The following is a 12,021-nucleotide window of genomic DNA, read 5'->3' on the forward strand; positions in this document are numbered from 1 at the left end:
CAAAAGAAAATTAAAAAAGAAAGAAAATTAACCTGAAAATAAGCAATTTTAAATTATTTTTTATTTTACTACTTGGTTACTATATTAATTAGATGTATAGTTTGCTAGCCATTTCCCCCTAGAATCTTTACATTTTCCTCTTTTTTACACTTATATTCTGGTTTCAAGGGACAGTGTTCGTAAGTGTTGTTGAAGCATAAAATTTCAATGTATTCGCTAAATAATAATATGTAAATGTAAATTATTTGTCATTTATAGAAATGTATGATGCCAGCATTTTTTTCCATGGCAACTGGGATGTTGTTTCTAAATCTTATGTCCCATGTGCTCACCTGGTGCATATTCCTGAATAAAGTTGTCTTGTATTAAATTGCTTCAACAACTCGCTTGCTAACTTGTTATCATGCTCTCTCAGTCACAACAGGTAGTGTTCAGGTGTTACAGCTGACTTAATATGTGGATTCCTTTTCATGTCATAATTTACATTTTATTTCATTTTTAAAGCCGTTGAGTCTCTCCACAATCTTTCCACACACTCCCTGGCAACTGCAGTATACACACTCGGGACCACCAAACTTTTTAAACTGCTATCCTACTTCTTAACTTTAACGGTTTACGCATTTCCGTCACTCTGTCACATCTCTGCGGTCACCTGTCACTAGGAATAAAGTTCTCTCCCACAAGTCAGAAATCCCATGGAAACGGCTTAAAGTTCAAAAAGTCACAGCATCCTGAAACCCGAGTGTAAAGCTTTCTGATGTTCCTCACCCCTCCACTGCAGGGTGATTGAAGATCAGCACATCAAACGAAGGGAAAGGGATATAATGATACAGAATACTATATGAGGGAAACACTTTATAGCCCCTCATCCTGAACTGGGAAGGAAAAAAACAGTTGTGGTGCATGTGTTAATGTACTTTAATTACAGTACACCATGTTGCCTCAGGGGTCACTGACCGAGCGGGTTTTGGCATCTGTGTTTGTGCAGACCTCTCTGCCTGCATGTGTGTGTGTGTGTGTGTGTGTGTGTGTGTGTGTGTGTATCATTGAATGAGAGAAGTGCTCAGCAGCAGGTATAAAAGCAATCGATTCCACAGTCTGACACAAAAACAGAAATATAAGCCTTGAGGTGGTATTAGTTTCTAAGAGTGTATCCAGTTTGATTTAATTAGCTGGTACTTATTGCATTCTTTGTTAGCGGTGTAATATGACTGACAGTTGGCGAGGCAGGCAGTCTGGACCGAATCCAAGTCCGTCTCTGCTGTTAGTACGCGTCAGTTCCCAGACTCTGTAACCTGCCGCTTCTAGTCTGTCACTGTGTGTCAAACACTCAGTATCACTGTGTGTGTGTGTGTGTGTGTGACTACACTCACTGCTATCACACCATCCTTGGACATCTGGGGTGTGTTGATACACAGATGTGAATGGATAAAATACTACAGGAAAATCTGCAAAAGTACAGGATGTGTGTGAACTAGTTGGGTCTGTTTAACACTGGGAAGAGACAACTACTCCTCATGCTATGACCAAACTATTTGGTATTTCCTCACAGGTACTCCTCATGCCGTGACTCATTTGGTCCCTGTGCGCTGGCAGGAGGAGAAGGAAGAGGTATATTCAGATTCTTGGCAAAAATGTGTGGACTGTAGACTAAAAGGATGCACCTTGTCCCCATTTTTCATTAATTATGGACAGGATGTCACTGCATAGGTCTGGAGAGTGTCCACTTTGTTGACAGCAGCCTGGCATCTCCACTGTTTGCAGATGATGTCATGTTTATGGCTTCATTAGTCGTAGGAATTCGCCCCAGGTAAGGGAGAAGCAGCTGCCCCAATTGAAAGACTCTAAGTCATAGCCTACATTGTAAGTTTTCAATTAAGGTTGGGTGGTATCAGTGTATTATGGTATACCAGTGTACCTCTAGACGCGTTTAAATCACAGCTTTTCGCTAAAGCTAAAGCGATATTTTTCAACGTGTCAATAAAACACAGTTGTGAGATGACTGTTTTCACTGAGTGAAGTCATGCGACTCTCCTCAGGCTAACACTCCAAGAAGCATGGTGATGGTTGTTCAAAACATTATTTTGCAGCCACTGTGCTAGCTGCCATTATTTTCAATCGAAGGCGATGTAAACATGTTATGCGAACGACAATTGAAAAGCAAGCTCCTTATAAGTGAGAGGGGCAAGCGTGAGGTATTTCTGGGAGGTGATAGTCCACGAATTCACAGAGGGATTGTGGATTCAATATTTCCAGATGATCTGCATAACTTTTGAAGAGTTCTGCGATGCAATAACACCTCTTGTAGCGCCTGCTGGCCATGGGAGCCAGTTCTACCAACAAACACATAGCCATTACATCATGTGACCTATAAAAGCAAAAAAAAATGTTTCCATGGCACTTTTGCAAAATATGTCTTTTTTCGAATCACCTGAAATACCACCTCACGTGATGTATTTTATAGTCGGAATTTTAATTTGCGCAATTTGAGGGTTAATGGAAAATTTGACTATTATTCGTTTGAGTTTGAGCATGTGTTTGGAAATGGATGCTTTGATATGCTTTGACTGCTGTTATAGCAGCCCTCTTTTATTTCAATTCATCAACAACTTTATCATTTTTTTTTGGATTCTTTATTTGCCGTGGAGACATGCAAGAAAAACAAAGGTTGGTGCGAGCCTCAAGTGGCCGTTTGGAGGAACTGCAGTTTTTGACAATTCTGTTTTGACTTTTTTTTTCCAACCCTGGAAGTTGCCACTTGGTTGGCTCCCAGATGCAAAATCCAGTTTTAAGAACTCTCTCTGGACACTGCGCCCTCAGAGGCACTATGTCTTGTTTTGACAGGCAGAACTACTTCAGGCTGTTTCTTGTTGCAGGACATCGCTTGGCATTTAAAACCCAACTGAGCTCAAGTTGCCTGTCCAGTAATGGCGTCCATAACTTAGCTGTTGAGAATGCCTTCAGTGGTAACACGCCTCAAATCTAAAAACTCCACACTGTAACCTTATCTCTCTTATTTATATCTTTGTCGATGACGTTTTATACTGATATGTATGATGGATTAATGGGTTTTATCTTGTGACGATCATGAGGATGTGGTTGTGGGCTCACACACACAAATGCACACGAATATGCTCGCGTAAATGCACGCACACACTGCCCCCAGATGTTTCTTGACATGGTCTGCTGTGACTCCAATACATTTGTTTAGCCCTGCATGCATAGTTAACTCTCCGTGCCCTGCGTTACAGAGCGCTGCACTTTTCCACTGCAACTCTTTTCTACTCGCTCTCTCATGAATCACCACAGAAACACAATGTTTAAAATTATTCATCGGTGCCCCTAAAATGGTCTGGATTACAGCATTTTCTTTGAAACAAAATTATCATTTTTCATCAATGGTCACAGAATAAGATCACGACTGCAACAGCTTTGCTAAAACAGTGTCACACATCTGCTCTCTAGCATGAAACCCCACCAGCAAACCAACACATATTTCTATGACTGCTCTATCAGACGTGCCATGGCAGGTGTCCCAAAGCACTATTCAAATGAGCTTTCATTGATTCTGTGGTAAATGTGGATTTTTATTATACACCTGACGTGGCTTTGTGAAAGTTTGATCAGCACACTGTCTTGTGTTTTCAGCTACATCCTGATAAAACTGTTTGTTCGACCAAGTAACTTGTTGCATCCTAACAGGTGCAACACAGCCAACAGGAGACTGAGGGAGCTGTTGATCAAGTCCACAAAGTCCTGAGAAGAGCGTAATCAGGAAACAAAAGTGAAAACACCTGTGCTAGTGGACCACAGGTGTAGGGGCTTTGACCAATCACCGGTTTGCTTTCAGATTTTGAAGGAAAAGTTTGGTTTATTGTAGCTAGTTAACAGAAAAGGTAAAATGTTTTTTCATTTATGCTGCATTTGGCTGGACTTTTAATGTCCTTTGTATCGTGCATGAAGCATCTCATTCTGCATGGCTTCCTGCATGCAAAACAGCTTAATTAAAGCCAAAAGTTTATCTCTGAAGATATTATCTATTATCTTATTACATAGGATATATTTTTGTCTTATTTTGTCTTATTTTTGTTCATGTCCATGATTTGTTCTCATTTTGTTTGTACCCATCGATTTCTGGGATTCACATATGTTTTCTTGTTTGTGCACTTAGGCGAGAGAAAATTTCTGAGTGGTCGAGAACACTCATACCAAGATAAGAGAAAAACATTTTGTTTTACAGTCCACAAATGGTTGGTCAGTGCATGGATACATTCATTTTAAATCTATGTGACATTTAAAAAAATTATGAATGTCATATTATCAAACTTAAATTATTTTTAAGATAAATTGTTCTGATTTGGTTATTGAATTTAAGGGCTAAAGAAATAGGCTACTACTGTGCATGACACATTAATTCCAATTATTGTAATTTGTGCTTCCATCTGATGAGCAGTGCTGGAATGTAATTCCTCAAGTACTGCACAAAAGTACAAATTTCGGTAATTTTACTTAACCTGAGTAGTTTGATCCCAAGCTGTTGGCTGGTATTTGAAATGCGTGCAGTAGGTTAATCAGACTTTTATGGTGTTGTTGAACAGTCATGTTACTCCATAAAAACATGAATCAGTCTCTCTCTCTCGCTCACTGACTCACTTGGTGAATAGGCTGCATATTTGCACGTGTGGGAATTAAGATGCTGCAGGCGAGCGGTTCTTGTGCGTATAAAATAAAATCCTGACGGTGCCACTGCACAATGCCATAATGTTTTACAGTGAACATTTGTAGTTAGTTAACTAGGAAGGTAAAACCTTTTATTTATGCTGCATTTGGTGAAACGTTCAATGTGCTCTGTATCATGCTCTAAGCGTTTCATTCTGCACATCTTTCAACATCCAAATGAGGCCTAAAAGTTGACCTCTTACGCAGAAGATTTGATATTCTTTGTAGGACATAACATCCTGTACGTAGGAGATACTAGGAGATAATGACTGCAAAATGTTTTATTTTTCATCTCTTATTTTTCATCTCTCTCAGGACTGTAGTACATAACTGATGCCATGAATTATACAAATAAAAAAGTTCTAGTAAACCTAATTTTTCATTTATGCAGTAGTACACTGGTCCACCTCTTACGTTCATTAGAGCCAGTCCCTGAGTCTGATTCAAATACAGATCCAGTCCACAAAGCTTCTCAGGAGTCTTGCTGCAGATCTCATCTCCAGAAAAAAAATCTCTTCATCCACTAAATTCATCACCAGATCAACTCTAGCTCCCACTCTGTCATCATGATATGGTAAATTAACAATGGAGTCTAATGGACCGACTTAAAAGACTCCTCCTCTTCAGAAATGTATTTTGCCATTAAAATCGCATCAATAACAACTTCTCTCCTCGCTTTTCTTTCCTAATCTCTCCTGCTTGAAATTCACTTCCTCGCTCCTAAAGGTGAGAGTTCTGCAAACAGCTGCTCTGGGTCACATGCTTTGTCAGATTGTTAACACATAATAAGCCCACGCACTCTTGTAAACATCAAAGTCTGTCTCCTCTGCTGTTGCTTTGAACATCCCCTCTGTTGTTTCTTTGAACACATATACCATTATTACTCTGCTGGTGTGAGGAGAAGGAGAATTTCTTAAAAGATGTGTACACACAAAATACACATGCAAATGGGCACACACACACACACACACACACGCACACATACAGCCAAGGCACTGGCATGTCTGAAAAGAGCCCTTTGATGGTGCGGCCCTCACTCCTCATTTGCCGTTTGAGTTGGCATTGGCAGAGTTCTCCTGAGGTCCCCCGGCCCCTACACACACACACACCCACACACACACACACACACACACACACACACACACACACACCCACACACACACACACACACACACACACACACACACACAGCCCTGAAAGCTTCATGGAGCCTGCAGGGAGTCAAACTGCTCTCACCTGTTGTCTCTGGCAGCCTAAGAGGGGACGATTAGCGCCCAGCACTGACAATATGCTCTTTGTTCCCCTCTTTCTCTCACTCTCCCTCTCTGCCATCTCATACTCGCAGTCTGTCACTTCTGCCACTGCTCATTTCTCCCCCTGCACGGCCTTCTGTCTTCTTCTGTTTCTACCTCTCAATGTCTCTCTGTCACTCTTTGTCCATGCGTCAATCTAGCTCGCTTACTATTTCTGTCTCCCTCCCCTCTGTTTCTCGCTCCCTCTGTTTCTGACTGCCTCTAATGCCCTTGTGGCCATGAGAGCAGTGTGTGGAAAACAGTTGAGCACTTTATCGCAGATCATCGAGGTAATCCCTTGCAAATACGCTCCGTGATGGCGCTGCGCACATCTGCTGCCGAGGTCTCATCACCGGACCAATCGCAGCGGCCGAGGCCAGATTTAACTCATTTTGTATTGCACTGATATCAAGACTTGGAGGTCAAATGTTTTAAACATTAGTATCGAGGTACAGGATGAATCAAGCTCCAGAGAAATGTGTGCTTCGCAGCACATATTCCACTCTGAATGCATTAGCATGTATTAGTGAGGCCCGGTCATCCCTGACTGGCATCTGTGGGTGAGAGGGTGTAACAGCGGTGCGTGTGTCCCAGCACAGAGGCCGCAAACAGACCGGCTGTGACATTTCCACTGGCTGGGTCACAGATGTACAGCTGTATAAAGTGGCCTTTATGACCGAAGGGTAAGACCTCTGTGGGAAGTCAAGCTAGCGTTCCTCTGTACATTGAAAACATAGTGGACAGTTTTGGGGGGGTTGTAGAGAGGAAAGGCGCGTCTGTCAGCTCAGTATCAGCTACACTAAAAAATGAAAATAGCATTCTTATGAGGCTCCTTGGTTTCAGTCTTATTCAGTTGGTGTTCAAATAGAGAACTCCACCTGAGAGTAGTTATATTCACCATTAGAGGCAAACCTTTCATTGTTAAAATAAATGTGTTTTTTAGTCTTGTGTACAGGGACTGGCCAAATGTAATGTGACATTACCAGTGCAAATAGTTAACTGCAGAAGCTGTAACATCAATGTTAATGATTTAATAAATGAATTATGAATTTAATAAAATTCAATCACCTGTAACTAAGAATGTTGTGTTTTCATTACCTTTGAATGAGTTGTTTTGATCTACATACAGGTGGACCAAAACAGACTAACCAAATAGCTCTAGATAGGGCCATTTGCACTTTTATGTTTTTGTGGCGGCCACCATAGTTCTTCTACATACCAGCAAGTTGTCATCCAAAGTGGTCACTTATTGCCACTTTGCAATGGACTTCAGCGTCTACATATTTTGTTTTAGGTATCCTTCTATGTCTGCTATTCATGTTGCTACTGTGATGTCAACACAAGCACATGGTAGGATGACGCTGCACATGGTTTTACTTAGGCAACAAAAGGACATGACAACCGACGCCAGGGCGTCAACAAATGCATATGCTGCCGTGTATGGTTGGGATTAGGGGAAGGAGGCACATGGTAAAAAATCTTAAAATCAAATGGGAAGAGATAACCAGAATCCTGAAGGAAAAACCAGAGTTTGTTGGACCCACCCACCTGCTGTATAGGGGCCCTCATGCTCCTTATATTACGTTGTTCCCAGCAGCATTTCAACCTGATGTTGCTCTGTGGCATATCATTTCGACGGTTCATCTGTCTGCATTCTCAAGTGACGACACACGTCTGGCCGTGTTTTCAATTATGCCTTACAGGGGCATATCATGCATGTGCGAAAGGTGGCTTTTGCCGTTAGGATCATACACCAAAAGCACTGTCAAAGTGGCTGTATTTAATGACTTTGAAATGAGAACGAGCTGCACAAGAGAGAGGTTTCAGTTGGTTGTAATGTGCAATGTCACTGCTAGATGCCACTAAATTCTACGCACTAGACTTTAAGGGGTCATTTGGAAATTTGCACTGAAAAAAAATGAAATACTGAAAGAAGTTAAAGTACCAGCTGAAATGGAGATTACAAAGAAGTTAAAGTGTTTGTTTTGGTGTAAGTCTTAGCAAAGTTGGATTGTTATTTTCAAAGCGAGTGCTGTGAGAAGTTCAAGTCAAAATAATGAAGATTTAGTTGAACTTTGAGCACTGAATGCAGGTGGAAGGTCTATCAAACTGTAGGTGAAATTTGACCTAGATGTGTCAGTAGAAGTGGAAGTCCTGAAAATTAATTAGTGCCAGTTCAGCTGTATAAACTCAAGAAGATATTGAAGTGTAAGCACTGAAAGCAGCTGGAGTAAACAGTCTATAAATGTGTGTGTGTGTGTGTGTGTGTGTGTGTGTGTGTGTGTGTGTGTGTGTATAGCATATTTGTGAAAAGATTCTCTGCTGACAATCAAAGGGACATTTTATTTAATTATAAGGAAAAAATGCCTCACAGGGCTTTATTATCTGTGCATCATATGACACCCTCTATCTTTAGACATTATTTTTGCATAAAGAAAAGCCTGAGGCTGCGTGACCCCAAATTGTCCCTCAGAAAACCTGCAACAGAAAATTAATTCTTCTTGAACATGCAATGCATGTTGTACATACAGAGTACACAACAGTGGTAGACTTATAATATGAAGAAGCAGGAATGGCAGCATTAAGTAAACATAAAAACATATAATGTTTGCTAATAAACTGTTGTAAAAAATCACTTAGAAATACAAGTTCTTCTGTTCAGGCAACCATAGATATGATGTCTGTAGTTGGGAGGAGGACATCCACAAATCAGTCCAACTTCATGGTGTTTATCCGACTGTTGGTCCTTTGTCACACCTGCTGATGATGTGTTTCCGTTCACCTGACCAGCGTGCAAACACAACAGGCTTTGCATGTACAACGTAAATACAAGTGAACAATGATTTTATTGGGAAAAAGGAAAGTAAAATTGTACATAAGTTTTACAGAGATTCTATCAGTATCTGTATCTCATATATTAAATTAAGTCAAGTTGAGTTATTAACAGAACACATTTAAAAGATCTTGACTTACGTGCTTTATGGAGAAATTAAAAGTACATTCATATGATTAAAATGATGAAGGATAAATGTGTCCGATAAAGAAACCCAGCATTAGTCCACAGAAACACTTACTCACCTAACTGCCCTCCTGTTTCTGTTGGCCGCTGTGGAGCTGCAGCACAGTGACTTGGTTTGAGTTGGCACTGGTGAACAGCTGGAGCACAAACTCTACCTGTCAGCTCCTGGAGGCTCCTATCGTCCTGCCGTGGCGCTGCAAAAAGCAGTGGCAGCCTGAGTTTTTCTTCTACCGGGCTGCATTTCGTTTCTTCATATGACTCGCCCCTGACAACATGCGATGCAATGTGAACATGAGCTGACCATGTTGCCTTTTTCAACCCTGAGCTGCAGTGATGACCCCAGAACCCTGGCAGAGAAAAAAATCACATCTGAGCCAAACTCTCTCTGTACTTCTTCCACCGTTCACTGAAGTCAAAACTCATTAGGAGATGACAGAAGAAGCTCAGCTGCTCCGGCTGTTGGTAGTAAGCATTGGCAAGAATTGTCGAAGAAACAGACCTACTACCACTATGACTAATACATGGAAATAAGGTTCAAAATCAAGTCAAGTGTTCCTTTAAATGAAGCATGTCTCGCGGCTGCAGGCCTCTGGAAACACCAAGCTGTGGAGGGACAGTAGGTTCCTTCGAAGTGCTGCCTAAAAGTCACCTGTCAACTTTTTATAGTGAATAATGAGAAGGCCTAGACTACACAATAAAGTCTTTGAGTCTGAGGAGAAATGACTTCTCAAATGTAAGGATCTGCTGCCTTTCTTTTCCTTTACTTATTTGTTTGTGATTTAAATATCTCTGGGTTTTGGACACAAAACAAGCAATTTAAAAACTGTAATGTCTGTAGCCATTATTTACAACAGATTAACCACTGAAGCAGATTTTGACTCAGTCACACCTATGTCATCCTGGAGCTGTTAATACTCACAAGAGCCAAATGTGTATTAATCCACAGCTGAAAATAGATCTTTTTTGTGCACTTTTTCTGGTTATTTTCTTGGTTGTTTTTTAAAATCTTATTGTGCTTATTTTCAGGTAAAGTTTTATGAATTTCTTGCTATTTTTTGGGCTATGTGTTGTTAAGTTGCTCATTGACTTTTTCCATGTTTTTGAATGAAAACAAATGAATTTGCTAAGGTTTCAGAGGGTTAAGTCATGATTCATTTTTATTTTTTTCAATTTAAAACCTGCAAAAAACAATTTTCTTCACCACCAGTGCTGACAGTCCTGTTCATGTGAAGTTTAGCCCAGTTCTCAGTGTCTCGCCCACAAACTACAATGCACAGCGTTTGTCAGTCAGCATCAGTTGTCTCATACAGTTTAGGGTTAAGCCATATCAGCCGACACAGGACAGGCGTATCGGTCATTACTGCATGTTGTGTTTGTGTGATGGACTGTAGAGAGTGGAGACAGAGGTAGCAGCAGCATCTCAGTGAGACTCCATTGCTGTGCTTTAGGGCTTCACTGATGGGCCATGGCAGATTGAGTCTCCCCAATGGATCGGGGCCTCTCTGCTCTCAGACACGCTGGAGCTTTATTAGACTTCAGTATGTTTCCCTGTGGAGCCACGTCGCCCAGCGTGACCTGGGCTGCTCCGGCCCCGGATTGGCCGAGAGCGTCCCAGCTGTGGGCCACTCTCAGACACATGCTGTAAATCAGCAAGCCAAACAGTTCAGACACGTGCTGTAAATCAACGGGCCAGAACAATGACACCCAAGGAAGTTAAAACTCTCCTGTCGGTGAACATATGTCATAACTCTAGCCTGCTTAACCTGGAGAAGACTGCTGCATCTGAAGGGGAATGAGCGCTCAACTCCTGGATGAAAATCTTGAGCCAAACTGTAAAGTTACATTACCTTATATGCACTAACTCAGTCTTTTATGACCACCCCCCCATTTGAAAAATGTTGCTTTCATAATACATGGCTATCTATTAGAGATTCACATACAATATTAATGTTTTTTACAATTCTAGAGACACAAGGTTCTGCGTCCAACAGCTGTGATAGATGAAGCATTCTTGTTAAAAGGATTTATGTGGAGAAGTGAGAGCAATCAATATTTTAGCTCATCCTCCAGCCACTGTCGAGGCTGAGAGAGTTTACTGGAGCTTTATGGGATCAAGAACACAGTGAAGTACATTATTGAATGTTGACAGGCTAAGCTCTGGCTGATAAATGGCCTGCACAGCGGCAGCTTTCCCAAAATCATATCACTACACTGACATGTGAGACAACGTATGTGCAGTGAGAGAATATACTCAGCCATATGCTGAAGGGAGTGCAAATATTTTGGCGCTCTGGCCTGAATTAACACGGATTTAATGAATATTAATAACTTTGCCCTCAAGTCAGAAAGTAAAGAAAATAAAATGTGAGTTTGGCCTTCACTGTTAATATATAGATGAGGAGGATTGTATAGGGAAGCCTCCCTGCAAATATGCAGCTCAAGACACAGACAGTCTTTGGCCATACTAGGAATAGACGGCCGAAGTTTTGACATCACACTCAGGCCAGCTTCTGTTCGGCGAGCTCCTGCACCTCAAGGTAATCTCTCAGTTAGCATTTATTTAATCTGTCCAAAAATAAAAAAAAAAAAATATTCCTCTCTATAGCAACATTCACTACAGGCTAAAACCGTGGTAATTTTGACAAAGTTGAATGATGACTTTGTGGGAACGGAAAAAAAAAACTACAGCTCTGATGAAAATGTACAAGCACAGCAGCACAGGGGCCTCCATCAGTGTAACTTTATTATTAGGGCCCGAGCACTGACCAGTGCGAGGACTCTATTGTAATTGGTCCGCTTTTTATTAGGGCCAGAACCTCTCAGTGGCATTATATTTAAGCAGCAACAAGACACACATTTAGTGACTTATTGTGATCATCAGGGAAAAATGAGAAGTATCATTTTTTCCTGTGCTTGTTGATGTGAGTAAGCCTGCAGCGCTGTCAGTGGCAGATTACATCACACACACACACACACACACACACACCTGCT

The sequence above is a fragment of the Plectropomus leopardus genome, chromosome 6 (genome assembly GCF_026936395.1).
Source record: "Plectropomus leopardus strain MGB_pleo_1.0 chromosome 6, ASM2693639v1, whole genome shotgun sequence".
NCBI lineage: Eukaryota > Metazoa > Chordata > Actinopteri > Perciformes > Serranidae > Plectropomus > Plectropomus leopardus.